The sequence below is a fragment of the Styela clava genome, chromosome 7, assembly GCF_964204865.1.
Source record: "Styela clava chromosome 7, kaStyClav1.hap1.2, whole genome shotgun sequence".
Classification (NCBI taxonomy): domain Eukaryota; kingdom Metazoa; phylum Chordata; class Ascidiacea; order Stolidobranchia; family Styelidae; genus Styela; species Styela clava.
In genome coordinates this window covers 20,519,703-20,527,202 of record NC_135256.1, presented here as the reverse complement: position 1 = coordinate 20,527,202, position 7,500 = coordinate 20,519,703, and the positions used below count along the sequence as shown (strand labels likewise).

Sequence of the window (7,500 nt, the reverse complement as noted above, 5' to 3'; positions counted from 1 at the left end):
AAGAACGGCCATGCACCACCACCCACAGAATCAAGAAAGAGCTCTCAATCTGTCAATCCTACCTGTGTCCGGGCCGGGTGAGTTTCCCCGTGTTGAGTCAAATTAAGCCGCAGGCTCCACTCCTGGTGGTGCCCTTCCGTCAATTCCTTTAAGTTTCAGCTTTGCAACCATACTTCCCCCGGAACCCAAAGACTTTGGTTTCCCGGAAGCTGCCGGAAAGGTCGTCATGGTAACGCCTCCCGATCGCTAGTTGGCATCGTTTATAGTCAGAACTAGGACGGTATCTGATCGTCTTCGAACCTCTGACTTTCGCTCTTGATTAAAGAAAACATTCTTGGCGAATGCTTTCGCAGTAGTTCGTCTTCCGCCGATCCAAGAATTTCACCTCTAACGGCAGAGTACGGACGCCCCCGTCTGTCCCTCTTAATCATTACCTCGTGCTCCGAAAACCAACAAAATAGAACCGAGGTCCTATTCCATTATTCCATGCAACACTATGCAGGCGAACAGCCTGCTTTGAACACTCTAATTTTTTCAAAGTAAACTTATCGGCCACCGCCGACACTCAGTCAAGAGCACCGACGGAGAACCGAAGGTGAGGCGAACGCAACCAGTGACACGCCTTGCGACGGACCGGCGGCGCTCGCCCAAAATCCAACTACGAGCTTTTCAACCGCAACAACTTTAGCATACACTGTTGGAGCTGGAATTACCGCGGCTGCTGGCACCAGACTTGCCCTCCAATGGATACTCGTTAAGAGTTTTAGGATGTACTCATTCCAATTACAGGGCCTCGTTAGAGTCCTGTATTGTTATTTTTCGTCACTACCTCCCCGTGTCGGGAATGGGTAATTTGCGCGCCTGCTGCCTTCCTTGGATGTGGTAGCCGTTTCTCAGGCTCCCTCTCCGGAATCGAACCCTGATTCCCCTTTACCCGTTATCACAAAGGTAGGCACGTAGCGTACCTTCGACAGTTGATAGGGCAGACACTTGAATGATACGTCGTCGGTGCAGAGACCGTACGATCCGCGTGGTTATCCAGAGTCATCAAACGTCACAGGACGAACCCGGTCGGTTTTGATCTGATAAAAGCGCGCCTCCCGAAGTCGGCGCTTAATGCATGTATTAGCTCTAGAATTACCACAGTTATCCACTTCGCTTACGAGACCAAATAAACCAAGACTGATTTAATGAGCCATTCGCAGTTTCGCTTTACGAGAACTCGTACTTGCACCTGCATGGCTTAATCTTTGAGACAAGCATATCACTACTGGCAGGATCAACCAGATAGCTGCGACAGCTGCGCTCGGCCCTTGCTGGGCCGCCCGGCGCGTGCTCGTCGCATTCGTTTAAGACCGAGGCGATCGCCTGCGGCCGTACTCAGCTTCGACAGTCGCTGGCCGCGACGTCCACGCTCTCGCCGGCAGTGCCAGGCGGAGCGATTTGCGTTTTTTCTTTGCTCGCCCTCTCTCGGGCTCGATCCATTCAGTTTCGCACAAACAAGAGCTCTGCCGGCCGCCTGCAGCGGTGCCTAAAACCCGGGCATAACAATGCGACCGTTCTGCTAGGCCGACAAGCGCTCAAGCCAGACGCTCGATCGAACGCCCCCTACATATTAGTCGAGACAACGGCTCGCTCATTAGCATCGCGTTTGTACTTTAACTTTTTTTGGCTCGGCTTTTTTCGACGCCGATGCCGGCGACGCAGCACTCTCTCGCCCGCCAGCCACCGAGAAAAGGGTGCGCTCCGACCGGCCCCGCACCGCTCTTTCTTGGCTCATTCGAGTTTACTGTCTTTCGCTCTGACATGCCTTACCTAGGGTTAGGTTAGTATGCTTGCACGTTTGTACTTTAACTTTTTTCGGCTCGGCTTCTTTCGACGCCGATGCCGGCGACGCAGCACTCTCTCGCCCGCCAGCCACCGAGAAAAGGGTGCGCTCCGACCGGCCCCGCACCGCTCTTTCTTGGCTCATTCGAGTTTACTGTCTTTCGCTCTGACATGCATTACCTAGGGTTAGGTTAGTATGCTTGCACGTTTGTACTTTAACTTTTTTCGGCTCGGCTTCTTTCGACGCCGATGCCGGCGACGCAGCACTCTCTCGGCCGCCAGCCACCGAGAAAAGGGTGCGCTCCGACCGGCCCCGCACCGCTCTTTCTTAGCTCATTCGAGTTTACTGTCTTTCGCTCTGACATGCCTTACCTAGGGTTAGGTTAGTATGCTTGCACGTTTGTACTTTAACTTTTTTCGGCTCGGCTTCTTTCGACGCCGATGCCGGCGACGCAGCACTCTCTCGCCCGCCAGCCACCGAGAAAAGGGTGCGCTCCGACCGACCCCGCACCGCTCTTTATTGGCTCATTCGAGTTTACTGTCTTTCGCTCTGACATGCCTTACCTAGGGTTAGGTTAGTATGCTTGCACGTTTGTACTTTAACTTTTTTCGGCTCGGCTTCTTTCGACGCCGATGCCGGCGACGCAGCACTCTCTCGGCCGCCAGCCACCGAGAAAAGGGTGCGCTCCGACCGGCCCCGCACCGCTCTTTCTTGGCTCATTCGAGTTTACTGTCTTTCGCTCTGACATGCATTACCTAGGGTTAGGTTAGTATGCTTGCACGTTTGTACTTTAACTTTTTTCGGCTCGGCTTCTTTCGACGCCGATGCCGGCGACGCAGCACTCTCTCGCCCGCCAGCCACCGAGAAAAGGGTGCGCTCCGACCGGCCCCGCACCGCTCTTTATTGGCTCATTCGAGTTTACTGTCTTTCGCTCTGACATGCCTTACCTAGGGTTAGGTTAGTATGCTTGCACGTTTGTACTTTAACTTTTTTCGGCTCGGCTTCTTTCGACGCCGATGCCGGCGACGCAGCACTCTCTCGGCCGCCAGCCACCGAGAAAAGGGTGCGCTCCGACCGGCCCCGCACCGCTCTTTCTTGGCTCATTCGAGTTTACTGTCTTTCGCTCTGACATGCATTACCTAGGGTTAGGTTAGTATGCTTGCACGTTTGTACTTTAACTTTTTTCGGCTCGGCTTCTTTCGACGCCGATGCCGGCGACGCAGCACTCTCTCGCCCGCCAGCCACCGAGAAAAGGGTGCGCTCCGACCGGCCCCGCACCGCTCTTTCTTGGCTCATTCGAGTTTACTGTCTTTCGCTCGGACATGCATTACCTAGGGTTAGGTTAGTATGCTTGCACGTTTGTACTTTAACTTTTTTCGGCTCGGCTTCTTTCGACGCCGATGCCGGCGACGCAGCACTCTCTCGCCCGCCAGCCACCGAGAAAAGGGTGCGCTCCGACCGGCCCCGCACCGCTCTTTCTTGGCTCATTCGAGTTTACTGTCTTTCGCTCTGACATGCATTACCTAGGGTTAGGTTAGTATGCTTGCACGTTTGTACTTTAACTTTTTTCGGCTCGGCTTCTTTCGACGCCGATGCCGGCGACGCAGCACTCTCTCGCCCGCCAGCCACCGAGAAAAGGGTGCGCTCCGACCGGCCCCGCACCGCTCTTTCTTGGCTCATTCGAGTTTACTGTCTTTCGCTCTGACATGCATTACCTAGGGTTAGGTTAGTATGCTTGCACGTTTGTACTTTAACTTTTTTCGGCTCGGCTTCTTTCGACGCCGATGCCGGCGACGCAGCACTCTCTCGCCCGCCAGCCACCGAGAAAAGGGTGCGCTCCGACCGGCCCCGCACCGCTCTTTATTGGCTCATTCGAGTTTACTGTCTTTCGCTCTGACATGCCTTACCTAGGGTTAGGTTAGTATGCTTGCACGTTTGTACTTTAACTTTTTTCGGCTCGGCTTCTTTCGACGCCGATGCCGGCGACGCAGCACTCTCTCGGCCGCCAGCCACCGAGAAAAGGGTGCGCTCCGACCGGCCCCGCACCGCTCTTTCTTGGCTCATTCGAGTTTACTGTCTTTCGCTCTGACATGCATTACCTAGGGTTAGGTTAGTATGCTTGCACGTTTGTACTTTAACTTTTTTCGGCTCGGCTTCTTTCGACGCCGATGCCGGCGACGCAGCACTCTCTCGCCCGCCAGCCACCGAGAAAAGGGTACGCTCCGACCGGCCCCGCACCGCTCTTTCTTGGCTCATTCGAGTTTACTGTCTTTCGCTCTGACATGCATTACCTAGGGTTAGGTGAGTATGCTTGCACGTTTGTACTTTAACTTTTTTCGGCTCGGCTTCTTTCGACGCCGATGCCGGCGACGCAGCACTCTCTCGCCCGCCAGCCACCGAGAAAAGGGTGCGCTCCGACCGGCCCCGCACCGCTCTTTCTTGGCTCATTCGAGTTTACTGTCTTTCGCTCTGACATGCATTATCTAGGGTTAGGTTAGTATGCTTGCACGTTTGTACTTTAACTTTTTTCGGCTCGGCTTCTTTCGACGCCGATGCCGGCGACGCAGCACTCTCTCGGCCGCCAGCCACCGAGAAAAGGGTGCGCTCCGACCGGCCCCGCACCGCTCTTTCTTAGCTCATTCGAGTTTACTGTCTTTCGCTCTGACATGCCTTACCTAGGGTTAGGTTAGTATGCTTGCACGTTTGTACTTTAACTTTTTTCGGCTCGGCTTCTTTCGACGCCGATGCCGGCGACGCAGCACTCTCTCGCCCGCCAGCCACCGAGAAAAGGGTGCGCTCCGACCGGCCCCGCACCGCTCTTTCTTGGCTCATTCGAGTTTACTGTCTTTCGCTCTGACATGCATTACCTAGGGTTAGGTTAGTATGCTTGCACGTTTGTACTTTAACTTTTTTCGGCTCGGCTTCTTTCGACGCCGATGCCGGCGACGCAGCACTCTCTCGCCCGCCAGCCACCGAGAAAAGGGTGCGCTCCGACCGGCCCCGCACCGCTCTTTCTTGGCTCATTCGAGTTTACTGTCTTTCGCTCGGACATGCATTACCTAGGGTTAGGTTAGTATGCTTGCACGTTTGTACTTTAACTTTTTTCGGCTCGGCTTCTTTCGACGCCGATGCCGGCGACGCAGCACTCTCTCGCCCGCCAGCCACCGAGAAAAGGGTGCGCTCCGACCGGCCCCGCACCGCTCTTTCTTGGCTCATTCGAGTTTACTGTCTTTCGCTCTGACATGCATTACCTAGGGTTAGGTTAGTATGCTTGCACGTTTGTACTTTAACTTTTTTCGGCTCGGCTTCTTTCGACGCCGATGCCGGCGACGCAGCACTCTCTCGCCCGCCAGCCACCGAGAAAAGGGTGCGCTCCGACCGGCCCCGCACCGCTCTTTCTTGGCTCATTCGAGTTTACTGTCTTTCGCTCTGACATGCATTACCTAGGGTTAGGTTAGTATGCTTGCACGTTTGTACTTTAACTTTTTTCGGCTCGGCTTCTTTCGACGCCGATGCCGGCGACGCAGCACTCTCTCGCCCGCCAGCCACCGAGAAAAGGGTACGCTCCGACCGGCCCCGCACCGCTCTTTCTTGGCTCATTCGAGTTTACTGTCTTTCGCTCTGACATGCATTACCTAGGGTTAGGTTAGTATGCTTGCACGTTTGTACTTTAACTTTTTTCGGCTCGGCTTCTTTCGACGCCGATGCCGGCGACGCAGCACTCTCTCGCCCGCCAGCCACCGAGAAAAGGGTGCGCTCCGACCGGCCCCGCACCGCTCTTTCTTGGCTCATTCGAGTTTACTGTCTTTCGCTCTGACATGCATTATCTAGGGTTAGGTTAGTATGCTTGCACGTTTGTACTTTAACTTTTTTCGGCTCGGCTTCTTTCGACGCCGATGCCGGCGACGCAGCACTCTCTCGGCCGCCAGCCACCGAGAAAAGGGTGCGCTCCGACCGGCCCCGCACCGCTCTTTCTTAGCTCATTCGAGTTTACTGTCTTTCGCTCTGACATGCCTTACCTAGGGTTAGGTTAGTATGCTTGCACGTTTGTACTTTAACTTTTTTCGGCTCGGCTTCTTTCGACGCCGATGCCGGCGACGCAGCACTCTCTCGCCCGCCAGCCACCGAGAAAAGGGTGCGCTCCGACCGGCCCCGCACCGCTCTTTCTTGGCTCATTCGAGTTTACTGTCTTTCGCTCTGACATGCATTACCTAGGGTTAGGTTAGTATGCTTGCACGTTTGTACTTTAACTTTTTTCGGCTCGGCTTCTTTCGACGCCGATGCCGGCGACGCAGCACTCTCTCGCCCGCCAGCCACCGAGAAAAGGGTGCGCTCCGACCGGCCCCGCACCGCTCTTTCTTGGCTCATTCGAGTTTACTGTCTTTCGCTCTGACATGCATTATCTAGGGTTAGGTTAGTATGCTTGCACGTTTGTACTTTAACTTTTTTCGGCTCGGCTTCTTTCGACGCCGATGCCGGCGACGCAGCACTCTCTCGGCCGCCAGCCACCGAGAAAAGGGTGCGCTCCGACCGGCCCCGCACCGCTCTTTCTTAGCTCATTCGAGTTTACTGTCTTTCGCTCTGACATGCCTTACCTAGGGTTAGGTTAGTATGCTTGCACGTTTGTACTTTAACTTTTTTCGGCTCGGCTTCTTTCGACGCCGATGCCGGCGACGCAGCACTCTCTCGCCCGCCAGCCACCGAGAAAAGGGTGCGCTCCGACCGGCCCCGCACCGCTCTTTCTTGGCTCATTCGAGTTTACTGTCTTTCGCTCTGACATGCATTACCTAGGGTTAGGTTAGTATGCTTGCACGTTTGTACTTTAACTTTTTTCGGCTCGGCTTCTTTCGACGCCGATGCCGGCGACGCAGCACTCTCTCGCCCGCCAGCCACCGAGAAAAGGGTGCGCTCCGACCGGCCCCGCACCGCTCTTTCTTGGCTCATTCGAGTTTACTGTCTTTCGCTCGGACATGCATTACCTAGGGTTAGGTTAGTATGCTTGCACGTTTGTACTTTAACTTTTTTCGGCTCGGCTTCTTTCGACGCCGATGCCGGCGACGCAGCACTCTCTCGCCCGCCAGCCACCGAGAAAAGGGTGCGCTCCGACCGGCCCCGCACCGCTCTTTCTTGGCTCATTCGAGTTTACTGTCTTTCGCTCTGACATGCATTACCTAGGGTTAGGTTAGTATGCTTGCACGTTTGTACTTTAACTTTTTTCGGCTCGGCTTCTTTCGACGTCGATGCCGGCGACGCAGCACTCTCTCGCCCGCCAGCCACCGAGAAAAGGGTGCGCTCCGACCGGCCCCGCACCGCTCTTTCTTGGCTCATTCGAGTTTACTGTCTTTCGCTCTGACATGCATTACCTAGGGTTAGGTTAGTATGCTTGCACGTTTGTACTTTAACTTTTTTCGGCTCGGCTTCTTTCGACGCCGATGCCGGCGACGCAGCACTCTCTCGCCCGCCAGCCACCGAGAAAAGGGTGCGCTCCGACCGGCCCCGCACCGCTCTTTCTTGGCTCATTCGAGTTTACTGTCTTTCGCTCGGACATGCATTACCTAGGGTTAGGTTAGTATGCTTGCACGTTTGTACTTTAACTTTTTTCGGCTCGGCTTCTTTCGACGCCGATGCCGGCGACGCAGCACTCTCTCGCCCGCCAGCCACCGAGAAAAGGG

General features: G+C 55.1%; 1 non-coding gene across 1 annotated transcript in view; it reads right to left on the bottom strand.

Annotated features, from left to right (window-relative positions):
- Positions 1–1,290, bottom strand: part of LOC144425317 (small subunit ribosomal RNA) — a 1,810-nt gene extending 520 nt beyond the window's left edge. The window contains exon 1 of the ribosomal RNA XR_013477461.1: positions 1–1,290. This exon is cut by the window's left edge and continues 520 nt beyond it. This is a non-coding gene — a ribosomal RNA (small subunit ribosomal RNA).
- Between the last annotated feature and the right edge of the window lie 6,210 nt (positions 1,291–7,500).